This window comes from Gymnodraco acuticeps, unplaced genomic scaffold (assembly GCF_902827175.1).
Source record: "Gymnodraco acuticeps unplaced genomic scaffold, fGymAcu1.1, whole genome shotgun sequence".
Classification (NCBI taxonomy): domain Eukaryota; kingdom Metazoa; phylum Chordata; class Actinopteri; order Perciformes; family Bathydraconidae; genus Gymnodraco; species Gymnodraco acuticeps.
Genome location: NW_022990812.1, coordinates 117,822 through 131,676, shown reverse-complemented (window position 1 = coordinate 131,676; position 13,855 = coordinate 117,822).

Here is a 13,855-nt window from a genome sequence, read left to right as displayed (position 1 = left end):
ATTTGTAATTTATTTATAGATGGCAGAAATAGCTTGATCGTCATCCAGAGAGGAAATCCTGAAGGAAAGTGGGCCTCCCGCCATACTTGGACAAGGTGCTGTATAGTTTTTATAAGAATTTGTATTCATTTTGTTTCAGTAATTTTTTGATTGCATACCCTTTACTTTCATATGGCAAAAACAAATATATTGTACCTTATTTTTACATCTGATAAGTGAAATCAGTTGATTGTGACCTTATCACAAAAAGTCAGTGACTTGATACATCCTGCTTCGTAATAATGCATGAAATCGTCATGCATTATTTAATGTAATATTAATATATAATCTTAATCCTTATAAAGTTTCATCATGATTCTATATACAAGTATATAGTTATATGTAATATAATATACAAATTAAACTTGTGTAGTCTTAAAAATATGATGAAAATGATATGACAACTCAGGCTACATGTACCGCCTTTTTCTGAAAGATGATCACCAGTAAACACTTTTTTTTCCTTTTTCAATATATTTTATTCTATATAGGTCCCAATGTGTGGATAATAGGGAGCAGCTACGTTAGACGTGGGGAAGAAAGAGCCAGACACACCATGGGAAGCAACCTGGGTCTCAATTGCCGTGTGTGGTGGTTTGGCAAGGGTGGTCTGAGGTGGAGGAACCTTCTTCCCTTTTTCTATCAGTCCTTGAGAGGAAGAACAGTCCCGGATGTCTTGCTCATCCACTGTGGCGGCAACGACCTTGGCAACATCAAAGGTGTGGAGCTTGTCACAGCGATGAAGCAGGACCTGCTTTCCCTCAGTGACAACTTCTCAGAGATGAAGATAATTCTATCTTCTATCAATGAGCGATGTCACTGGAGGAAAGCCAATCTGGGAAAGCTGAACAAGGCCAGAATGTGGGTGAACAGAGAGATGGGTAAATGTGTTAGTGGTTTGGGTAGAGTGTAAGGCATCCTTGCATTAAGTTTGACTGCCCTGGCATATTTCTAAGAGATGGAGTTCATTTCACCAATTTGGGAAATGATATGTTTTTAAGTAACCTTAAACAGTCCCTTGAGGCTACAATCTAAAGTGGTTCTGCATTTTGGATTCTAGCCTCAACAGGATATGTATATTAAACAAGAATAACTTTTAAATTTGACAGGGCAGTCCTCCTTGTAAGGATGTCTTCACTTACTCACACTATTTTTTTTAAACGTGTAATTTAATTAAATTGTTCACTCACATTCTGTGTTCTTCCTCTCTCTTAAACTTTAGTCCCCTTGTCTTTTTCTCTCTTTCCTTCACTCATCTTAGTCCCCCTGTTTTGTTTCTCTCTTTCCCTCACTCATCTTTCCCAGCCTCACCAGCCTCACCCAGCTGTGGTGTGTCTGTTCTCTTTCTTCTCCATTTTGGATGCTGCCCAGGAAGAAGCGCAGCCACTTCAAGACACTGGTATGGACCTACGTGCTGACGACACAATGTCAGGATTATTATGTCATGTCACGTGTCTATGTCTAGGTGTGGGTGTTTTTCCGTTCTCCTTGTCATGTTTTCCTCCCTGTATATTATCTGGTCTCTTTTCCCTGTGTTTTCATGTCTGTCGTTAGTTCCCTGATGTGTCTAATTTCCTGATTGTTTTCACCTGTCACTCCTTGTGTGTCTCCTGTGCTCATCAGTATCAGCCCCGCCCCTGATTGTTCCCACCTGTGTCTTGTTACCCTGTGTTTAAATTCCCCTGTCTCCCAGTGTTCAGTGTCAGTTCGTATTGTCTCTTGCCATGGTCAGGTCTATGCTCTTTTATGCTCAAGAATAGTTTTGTTCCTCACTACGTGAGCGATTTTCCTTTTGGTCTCATTTTTTGTCATCTCATCCTGAGATTAGTTAGTGACCTTTTTTTGTTCATCGTGTTTTCTTGGAAAAATAAAGTATCTTACCAATACTTTACCTCTGTCTCCATGTCTGCAATTGGGTCCAACATCCTAAGTGCCTGAGATCGTAACAGACAACCGTCATCGGCCAGATCACAGACGGCGACGAGACGGCGTACAGAGAGGAGGCCGAAAACCTGACATCTTGGTGCCAGGATAACAACCTCCATCTCAACGTCAGCAAAACCAAGGAGCTGATTGTGGATTACAGGAAGCAGCAAAGAGAGGGACACGCCCCCCATCGCCATCAATGGGACTACGGTAGAGAGAGTCAGCAGCTTCAGGTTCCTCAGTGTCCATCACGGACACAGCTGCATCACGGCCTGTTACGGCAGCTGCACCGCCCTCAATCGTAAGGCTTTCCAAAGGGTGGTGAAAACTGCACAGAACATCACCAGGGCGGAGCTGCCATCCATGGAGGGCCTTTACTCCCAGCGGCTCAGGAAGAAAGCCCTCAGTTTATGTTTATGTTTATTTTAGAAATGTTTTGGCACATTTGTTCCTATTCTGCTAATGGTATATTGCAGGATATTTAAGTCTCCCATGTACTTTTTAAATTAATAATAGTATGTTCATCTTGATGTTTAACTTGTAATATTGTAATCATCTTAGTTAGAAATGCTGTTTCCACCCCATCCTCTGCTGCTGAATGATTTGATATATTGTTACTTAAAGTGCTTGTCTTTGATATTATAATGATTACACCAGCAATTCACTCTGTGAGATTTATTTGTTCACATTTTTCCCAGCCACAAGATGATGTTCATTCATTGGAGGCCTCAAAGCTGGGTGAAGGTATTGATGCACGGATCAATGCAATCCTTTACAACAGCATTCCACTATGGTTCGGGATGTCTGTAAAAAAAGGAGAAATAATCTTAAACCAAATAAGTGTCGCAATATAGGGAAACAAACTGACAAAAACATCAATTAGATCAGAATACATTTACATTGTTACAGCAGAAAAGAGCCAAAGACAGCCTAATGTTACTTAAAGTATGCATACAAAAAGTATTAAAGATTCAAAACAAGAAATTATAATTAAAAAAAAAATACACATTTCACAAAATACACATCCAGCAACAACAGTTTGGAGGATTTAGCAGCCTGGTATATTACACAGTTTTAGCGGCATATTTATATATATATACACATGGTTGGTATTTAACAACAAGGGGTGTTGTACTGTGATATTGGTATTTATGGGAACATTTTACACCTTTCCTTCAAGTATTATACGTTTTAGTTACTTGTGGGCTACTTAACATGAATAATCACAGTTACTATCCTTTTACTCCATCACATTTCAAAAAGAAATAGGCTATTGTTATTTTAACTCCACCACAGTAATCCATCATCAGCTTTACTTTTTAGATAAAGTTTTAACTCACAATTGATCATAACAGGCTTCAGCATATACATTTGTATATATTACCAAGTGGTTTCATGTACAACCCACACAAGTATCATGCTAAATGAAGCTCTGTTGCTTGGATATCACTAGATCCTGATGTCAGCGTAATATAAAAGTACATAACGATTGATGTGTAACTTAGCATCATTTACTAGCTAGCTGCTAACTGCCGCCTCGTTAATATAAATCCAGTACCATGCTGTCATGAACGCGCGGTGCTGTTACGTGTACGTCAATTCACGTGCTTAATGTGAACGAGCCTTTTGAGCGGCGTGGTTAAAGTTGCGCATGCGCTATGAGCGCACATACGGGTACTTCTCAGGCATGCCGGGTAATCTGTGACGTTTCGCTCTCTCAAAAGTTGGGCCATTTTGTCATCATGCGCTATTGAGCAACTCTCATAGGAATGAATGAGGCCCCGCCTCCCATGCTGTATCCAGTTATTATTATACATCCATGGGTTTCCCTCATGTTTCCCTCGACAAAAAAGTAATGGGATTTCTCCATAGGATTTAGGAAAATAGCTCGAAATAAGGTCAGTGGAAAACGAACCTGTTAGATAAATGCACGTTGTGTTCAGTCGGATCATATCCACATGTCTACCCTACTTTTATAATTTTCGAATCATAAATCTAATCGATAGAAGATAGATAGCGTCACTGCACCACTCTCACCGCCGTTAGAAAGTAGCAAGCAACTGAAGCAAGTGCAATTATGGAGGGTGGAGATTTGGAGTATTTCATCAAAAATAATTGTACTAAACTTCCGCTACAGCAGCAACAACAAATACAATCTGATGACAGGCCGATGCCCAAACTGGAGCTGTGTGCAGCGAGGAAAAAAGGAGCGAATCGGACGTAAAACGTTAAAGGTCTCCTGATTTAGTTTGTGAATGAATGCTTATTAGAGTTTGGGCTGGAGAGTGCGTGCGGACCTGTCGGTTAGATAACAGGCGTGTGTAAGTCCTGCATCTGTATGATACAAATGTGTGTAAAATGATGTGCTGTAATCACTCATCTGGTTACGTTATTACATTGACCACCACACCCCCGACCCAAAAGAAAGGACGTATTATTGGCTTCCCCTAATCTTTTTCCCACGCCACGCTACTGCCGTGACCATCTCTGTTGTCATTTAAAATGACATTGTGGTCAGCCTCCCCAGACTTGCAGATGCATTCCTGATAATATTTGAACTAATTTATGCACTACACCCAGTGTATGGCTGGGGTAGGCTACAGCCATACCAATAAATGGCTTAGCCCCACCATGAAAAATGTTAAAGTAAACAAAAAAAGTCCGCCGACCGAGTAAATTGCACAGACAGCAGCTAGTAAGATTGATTTCAGTAGCCACGTTTGTCACGTAGTGATCGTCTTCTCAATAAAACATCTTTAGTAATGTCTTCTGGCCAATCATAATCACAATAACAGCCTGGTGTTGTTGAAGGAAGTCCCGACGGAGAATAATTTTGCGGTAGAACTTCTCTTTATACATCCATGGATACAACATTACGTGTTGATAGAAATCAACACGTAATGAAATAAGACCCCACAGTTTGATGATTGATAGGTGTGTGGGCTGGCTTTCATTTTGATACACAGAACAATGGGGGCTATCCACCCTTATCCAATGTAAAGTAATTCACACAGCCTCTTTCCTCTTCTCTCTTGGGGCTTTCACACCAACGTGGTTCCAGGGCCAGTTCGTAGCTAGAGCCTGAAAAGCACCGTTTTTTCCCGTTACACCGCAGCGGAGCCGGCTCTAAGCTCCGGACTCCGGTTAGTTTCAGGCACCAAAAAATTGTCGGTCTAGAAGCAAGAACTGCATACGTCACGCTTACGTCGGAGGGGGGCGAGATTAACCTGAGCTAACAGTTAAAGGCGAGTACGGCAAATAAAAGTTGTAACAAGCAGTAGCGCTGAGCAAAGTGACTAGAACGCAACCACACACTTGTAAAAAAAACACACTTTAAAAAGTCAGGCAACACTAACCAGGCTTCGTGTGATTCTGTTTATTTGTACCTTACTTTGACCATCCGTTCGCTGTTATTGATCATTGTGGAGAGCAGGCAGACGTTTTGTTTTGTATTCAGCTATCGTATGGAATCAATACATTGGCTGCACAGGTTGTCATGTCCGACTATCACAAGTAGAATCATAATGAAAAATACGCCGGTAAATTGTGCCTGTAGAAAATATAAGTTCCCCATGAAGTCCCGACGCTGGTACGTGTACATCTTCTGGCACACCATCATCCTTGCTGTGATCAACCCCTGGCTCCTCTACAAACGGGACTGCAGCGCTCTAAAGATGCCAAAGCAGGAGATCCTGAACAGGAGACAGCTTCAGGCAGATCTAGCATCCTCTCTCATCCTGGTAAGAATGCATGTCTGCTATTTGCCGTTCGTAATATTTTTTTATATTTCACTGTAATAGTTTTGACTTGTATCCTAATGTATTTTTGTTCTAATCAGGTGAACACAACTCCCATGAAAACGCCCAAGAGAGGACGACCATCTTCAGGCAATGGGAGCCCAGCAGCGACGGTGACATCAAGGAGCCCGTTGATTGCTCAGAAGAGACCATCCTCAGGTGATGGGAGTCCACCAAACGGGGCCCCATCCAAGAGATCACAACCTCCACTGGATGTACTGAAGGACCTAATGGCACATTTTCCAGTGAAGACAAAGAGAGGACGCTGTAGACACTGCAGTAAAGGGTACACAAACACCCAATGCACCAAGTGTGACGTCCGTCTGTGCTTTTCTGATGACAGAAACAGTTTTTTGGACTACCATATTCATATTTAATAAATGACTATTCATAACAAACATGACTGATGTGTGACTATTATTCATGCTATACTGATACAGTATAGAGCTAAGTAAGAAATCAATCCTGCAAATCAACCCTTAGTTGTTCAATATATTTATTCAGACAATGTGAGTAGAAATACAGGAATTCTACTCCCACATGTTTAAGTTTTTGAAAAATGTAAGTTTTGAGTTAATTAACTTAAAATACTTAAGGTAATCAGTTGCCCTAATTGTTTTGAGTTAAGTTTACTTATTGGGGCTTACAGTGAGGAGCTATAACCGAGGATACACTGTTGGCTCCTCCGCGGATGTATTTCTGGCAACAGTGATGTTTAAAAGAATCGTGACGCACGGCCGGACTTATATCAACCAATGACAGCTCTACATGCATCCCCTGGATATTGGGCTACTTTTTATATTTTATTAACTGCTTTAATCGCAACGCGATGTTTACAGTGAGAACAGCTGCTGAGGTCCGTGCAAAAAGCAGAGCAGTGTGTATAATATATATCACTCAGTAATATATATAACAGGCCTAAATGACAATATTTATTGGTATGCAACTTAGTTTAGTAGATTTACAAACAGCCGCAGCGGCGGAGGGTGTTTGTGTGTCTACAGAAGATCCAGTTGTGATAGACGAGGTTCGCCACTGGTGTAGGTGTGTGTGGTACAGTGTGTAGGTGTGTGTTTTACAGCTGCATGTGTGTGCGTAGATGCGGCGGACAGACGGGTCTCAGTTGGTTTGGTTTCCTTGCTTACTTTTAATAATTGTAAATAAAACCAAAAATATATCCAGTCTCTGATAGTGTTACGTTATTATGAGAGTGCTCTCATACTTGTTTGATTCTGAAATTGTATATATATATACTGCCTTTGACACTGTAGATCACAGTATTCTCATTTCTCGCCTGCAGCATTTTGTGGGAATCAGTGGTACTGCTCTCGACTGGTTTAAGTCGTATCTGTCTGAAAGAAGTTTTAATGTAAATCTTAATGAATTGACTTCCTCCTCTGCTCCTCTCCCGTACAGGGTACCCCAAGGCTCCATTCTTGGGCCGATTTTATTTTCCCTGTACCTGCTCCCCCTGGGCGCTATCATTAAGAAATATGGCGTCTCATTTCATTTTTATGCAGATCACTTGCAAATCTACATGCCCCTGAAAATAAATGACCCAAACCCTCAGCAAGCCCGTCTGACTGTCTGCAGGACATCAGAGCCTGGATGGCCTTGAACTTTTTAAAATTCAATGAAAAAAAGACAGAGGTGATAATATGTGGACCCAGTGGTGGCCCCAATGCCCCGCCTGGGCTGGATTCTCTTGTCCCATATGTGAAACCCATTGTCACAAACCTGGGTGTACGGATTGACCGTGATTTTAAACTAGATAAACAGATTAACTCTGTGGTAAAATCCAGTTTCTTTCAGCTCAGACTTTTAGCAAAGGTCAAGCCTTTCCTTTCTTTTAATAACTTTGAGAAAGTAATACATTGTTTTATATCCACTAAACTGGATTACTGCAAAGCTCTGTACATTGGAGTAACCAAGGCTTCCCTGTCATGCCTACAGCTGGTCCAGAATGCTGCTGCACGCCTCCTTACAAGGACCGGCAGACGTGAACATATTACGCCAGTACTCGCCTCTTTACATTGGCTGTCAGTTTTAGAATACAATTTAAAATGTTACTGTTCGCATACAAGGCCCTGACCGGTTTGGCAGATCTTTTAAAACCATATACACACCCACACGGTCACTGAGGTCTGCTGATCGAGGTTAAAGCAGCGAGGAGACAGAGCCTTTGCTGTTGCAGCTCCAAAGTTATGGAACAAATGACCCCTCCAGGTTAGACTTGCTCCAACTCTGCCTGTTTTTAAATCTCGTTTAAAAACCCACTTCTTTTCCCTGGCATTTACAGACCAGGTGATACTTGTGCTTTTACATTTGGGTTTTTACCTTACTAGTGTTTTGTATTGTTTTTACGTCATGTAGGAGAGTTTCTCAGTCTGTGGCTTCTGATCTGGTTTCATTGTCTCCTGTTTTACATTTGTTTCATGTCCTGTCTGTTGTTTATGTACTTATGCTATGTTGTTATGCAGTTGTTGATGTACAGCACTTTGTTCAACTCTGTTGTTTTTAAATGTGCTATAGAAATCAAATGGATTGGATTGGATATGTATATACTGTTAGAGCCACAATGAAGTCAACGTTATTATTTAGATTCATAATTTGATAAATGAATGAATGATGGAAAATGATTTATATTGCCAAGGTGAATATATTTTTATGAAATGATTGTTCATTTCAAATCGTAAATATGATCTGTTTCCTTGTACCTTCCGGTGTTTATTTAAGTGAGGTAATTGAGGACAGCCGCGGTTCTCGGAGACCTGATGAGACGGGGAGCGGAACAGTTTTTCGACCGCAAATTGTAAACAGAAATTAGTGTTGCAAATTGGACTGCAAAGTATAGTTTATATAAGAAAGTATATCGCCGAAATATTGATTTAGATTTGTTATTTTGAGACTATTTAAGTCTTTAAAAATACTTTTTTGTTAATAAATTAAATGTATTTGACTGAAAACCTTCGGCTGCATTAGTCATCACATTTTTGGCTCAAACCAGTCCACATGATCCTCCTCTCTCTCTTCCTCTGATAAAAGCTGCTGTACGGATCCATGAACACTGCACAAGTCATTTATATTTAGTTTGAACATTTCCAAAGCTTCATTCACATGTTCCACATTCCCATCCTCCACAAGCAAGGCCTTCATTTCGTTCATTTTCCTTGTGCATGCTCCTAATTTCCCACTGCGGGAGGCTTTGAGTGATTTTAACAATGTTTCTGCGTCAGCAGAAGTCCTGGGATCGTCCGACATTATTTATTTGTTTGTTTTTAGGTCGTGCGTAAAAGACGTTGCGCTCCTTTAATGAGTCTCACAGAGCACGCCTGGCTTCCTTTGTTGCACAAACAAATTCAATCACATTATTTTCACAGATGATCCACAGGTATTTACAATCCTCCTCCAATGTGTGCATCGCTGTTATGATTTCCTCTTAGACATTAACACGTCCGACATTCCAATCAATGCGTACACGGATTTATTCCATTTATTTACTCACGACCGGCCCAGTCTGTCCGCTCCGGTGTGTCCCTCTTTTCCGGTGATCCAAACGGTGTGTGTCTCTTCCTTACGGAGTTTTTCGACTTGATGTAATGGCATCCAAGGTTTCCTTTTGCCACTATAGAGCGGGGTTGACGACACGCAATCCAAAGCAATAAGCAGCCGAAGGTTTTCAGTCATAACATGTAATTTATTAACAAAAAAGTATTGACTTAAATAGTCTCAAAATAACAAATCTAAATCAATATTTCGGCGATATACTTTCTTATATAAACTATACTTTGCAGTCCAATTTGCAACACTAATTTCTGTTTACAATTTGCGGTCGAAAAACTGTTCCGCTCCCCGTCTCATCAGGTCTCAGAGCACCGCGGCTGTCCTCAATTACCTCACTTAAATACACACCGGAAGGTACAAGGAAGATCATATTTACAATTTGAAATTAACAATCATTTCATAAAAATATATTCACCTTGGCAATATAAATCATTTTCCATCATTCATTCATTTATCAAATTATGAATCTAAATAATAACGTTGACTTCATTGTGGCTCTAACATACCGGCCCCTAATTGTTGACGTAGTAGCAAAACATTGAATACATTATAATAGAGCCAAAAAACAAGCAGTTACTCAAAAATATTTTCACCAAGACACTTCGGACAAGCCCTTTGGACCCTGACAGTGTCTTTATCACCCGGCCCAGTTGCCAGGAATTTCTTGGTGCAGTGTTATCCACGATGACGACGAGATCATTGGGGCGAAGGTTCCGTTTGGGGTTGTGCCATTTGACTCGCTGTTGCATGATTGGGAGATATTCTCTCATCCATCTCCTCCAGAAGAGATCTGCGAGGTATTGTGCCTGTCTCCATCTCCTCCGTGAGTACAAGTCCTCCTTGTGAAAGAGTCCAGGTGGCATAATCGGTTTTGTCTTTAGCAGAAGGAGATGATTTGGCGTGAGGGGTTCAAGATCATTTGGGTCACTTGAAACTGTAGTCAATGGTCTGTCATTCATGATGCTCTCAACTTCGCACAAAGCTGTCTGTAGAGTCTCATCATCCAATCTCTGTTCTTTTACAACGGAACACAGAATCTTTTTTACAGGTCTGATGAGCCTCTCCCAAACTCCACCATGGTGGGCTCCATATGGCGGATTAAAAGTCAATTTTACTCCGTCCCCGAGTAATGCATTTTGAATCTTGTGTTGATTCAGGTCTTTAAGAGCAGCTCTCAGCTCTTTCTGTGCTCCCACAAAGTTTGTGCCGTTGTCGGTCCTGATGCTTGTGCCGTTGTCGGTCCTGATGCTTGTCACCTGCCCTCTGCGACATATGAATCTGCGCAAAGCATTGATGCAGGAGTCAGTGTCCAATGAGCTCGAAACTTCCAGATGTATGGCACGACTCACAAGGCAGGTGAAGATCACTCCCCAACGTTTTACATTTGCTCTGCCTCATTTAACCTCCAGGGGTCCAAAGAAGTCGATACCAACATGAGTAAAAGGTGGTAAATCTGGAGACACCCGATCCTTTGGGAGGTCAGCCATTTTCTGCTCTCCAACTGTGGCTAGCATTCTTCGGCAGAAAACACAGGCTCTGATTATCTTTCTGGCTGCCGAGTTAGCACGAGGCAACCAGAATCTTTGATTTAGTCTTGAGAGCATGTGGCTTCTCCCCGAGTGTCCAATCTGCTGATGGATGTGGCCCAGGATCAGTTTGGATACAGTAGAGTCTCTGTGGGGTTCTTCAGATCCATTGGCATTGCTGATTTGCTTATTCGTCCTCCCACTCTTAGCATGCCTTCAACTAAGATTAGGTCCAGCTTCCTGATAGAGCTGCTTGCTCCTACTTGCCTTCCTTTCTCCAAAAGTGCATGTTCCTGAGAGAAGTGACGTCTTTGCTCGGAGTGAATTATTGACCTTTCAGCTTCTCTAATGTCCTCCACAGACAGATGTTGTGATCCAAATGTCAATTTTAGCTTGTTCATTTTGTCCTTTAAGGATTTCAAAAGAGTCCAATCTGGGGCAAGGTCAGCCATTGCAGATTTCCTTCTTTGATTTAGCAGAAGAAGAATTCCCCTTAATTTAAGTATCCAAGCAACCCCTCTCTGCAGTCTGCTCCATGATGAGTAATACTCAACAGTTTGCTGGTTGGGTTGGTTTCGTGGACACGCAAACTGTTAACTGCTACGTCCTTTCTAACCTCTGGGTCCTCTGATGGAATAAGGCCCTTCCAGCCTTTTCCAGATACTTAGGTCCTGTTATCCACCTTGATGTCTTTAGAAAGTCTTCTACATGCAGCCCATGGGATGCGTCGTCGGCAGGGTTGTCCATGGAGCTCACATGCATCCACTGCTTCTCCTGAGACAGGTCCTTGAGTTCTACTGAGCTCATATATATGTGTGTGTATATGTCTGCATCTGTAGCCTGTGATTGTCTCATTATACCGCACTGTCAATGAAGTAAAACATGTAGGCAGTACAGAAGGAAATGAAAGTCATAAAGATCCTTTTATCAGGTTTCAGTCAAACCAATTCTAGAATTTATTTTGGGCTTATCAACATTTGTGAGTTTGAAAAATATGATTGCATGTACTGGCTTTTATATCTTCTTTAGCATTGAAAATAACATGTGACCATTACAACACCATTTTTCTAATAAGCGTAGTTTTATAATTAAGTGCTATTTATACAGGATGGTTAATCAATCATCAACCAATAGTTCCGTTTTAAGTTTTAAATGTATCTGTAACTCAATCCATTATTAGACCAACAGTTTTACCTTAGTGTACATCGCACCAACATGCATTATAAGCATCGTTCAAAAGTGGTTATCAGGTTACCAAGATAATACAATTTTGCAGAACATTTTAAGTGAAGAATAAACTTTCATCACTGACCTGTATACTGTATCCAGTGCTGATCCATGAGCAACATATTAAACCTGACACCAGTCTGGTAAAATCTTATTTGCTGCAGTTACAGTTGGTCACAGGTACAGATGAATTCAATCATAAGAAAACATGATTCTGAAGGTAAGTGTTTATGTTGCAGCAACCGTATGTCGACACATGACAAGTGTTCCCGAACACATAATCAGGGAAGAGCTTGATGTTTCGCACAGAGATAATTCCCCCCCCCCCTTCAGTTTTTATAGAACACAGAGAGAGGACCTATGTCTCTAACATTCTTTCAGAGACTCTTGCCAGTATTGCCCTTGACCCGCTGACTTTAAATCAAGTGCATGTGCTGCAGTGACCTCAGGCATGTTGACTGACAGCAGGAGCGTAAAGAGGAGACATTATGAATGTAGATGGTGGCTTGGAGGGCCCCGCCTCGAACATTTGATCAGCATGGTTGTTTGGGACAAATCATTGTTAGGTCTCTGTCGGTCAGATGATGAGAGAAGCGCTGTGTGTTGATTTCATTTCAAACAGCGGTCTGAGGGCAGCCTTTGAACTTCAGCCTTAGTGACTTTGGATGCCGAAATCTGTCGGACTTGCATGTGATGTGTAAACCGTGTGGTCACACACTTTGGAAAACGAGTTGTGCTGCAGTGACAGCTACATGTGGATTCTATAAACTCCATGTGTGTTTCTGTGGGAGAGAAAGTAGCCCCCCGAGGGAATGACCTGATGAAACTGTGAGAGCCTCCCACCAAATCCCACGTATCAATCAATGCTGTTTGTTTGGAAGGTCAAAGGTTGCCTCCCCCCCCCCCCCCCCCCCGCCGAAGACCCAGCAGGTGCTTATCCCCTCTGACAGAAGTGCATGAGTCAAATGGCTGACATCAGAATAAGAAAGGCAGCAGGTTGAGATGGCGGGTTTCACAGGTGCTACTGTGGCTAAATCCTGCCGATACAGCGGGGAGATTAGAAGAGTCAAAAGTGATCATGGGTAATTGGTTATCTCACCTCAAGCACCTCACAGGGTCTTATCCCCCAGTAAGCCTCCTTATACTCTCGAGTGGACGGCTGCTTTGCTGGAGCTGGATGTGGGGGGGGGGGGGGCTGAAAGTTTTGGAGGCTTTGAAAGGTTCATTTGAGAAACTGAGAGGAGTTGTGGCTTCTGCATGGGCATGATGAAAGAGAAGGGATACAGTTATGCCAGCTAGCACACACACACCCTCCCTCTCTATCTCACACACACACACACACACACACACACACACACACACACACACACACACATCTTGATCCACTCAGGAGCTCCATGTTAGTTTTCATTATCAGCTCTCCCTCTTCACATAATTGAGCACAATGCACGATTGCACGTTGAGTTGGAGTTCCACAGCCAGAAAGGATGAATACATCATTAAGCATGACTTCCCACACAAACACAGGCTGGGTAAACTGACTGGAGGAAGACTGCGGGCGCACTTCCTCTCTCACAAACTATAGGCCTAATTTCATTTCGCCCTCTCGCCCGTCGCTCTGAGAAACTTCAACAAAGCCTTTTTAATTGGTAATCCCAAAGACACAGAGAAGATGATCAGAATTAGGCTATATGATAGGGCCTTAATGAAAGGACTGTTTTCCATCTAATTTAATCAATATAAGAATATTTGCCAATTAACAGCATTATTTGACTT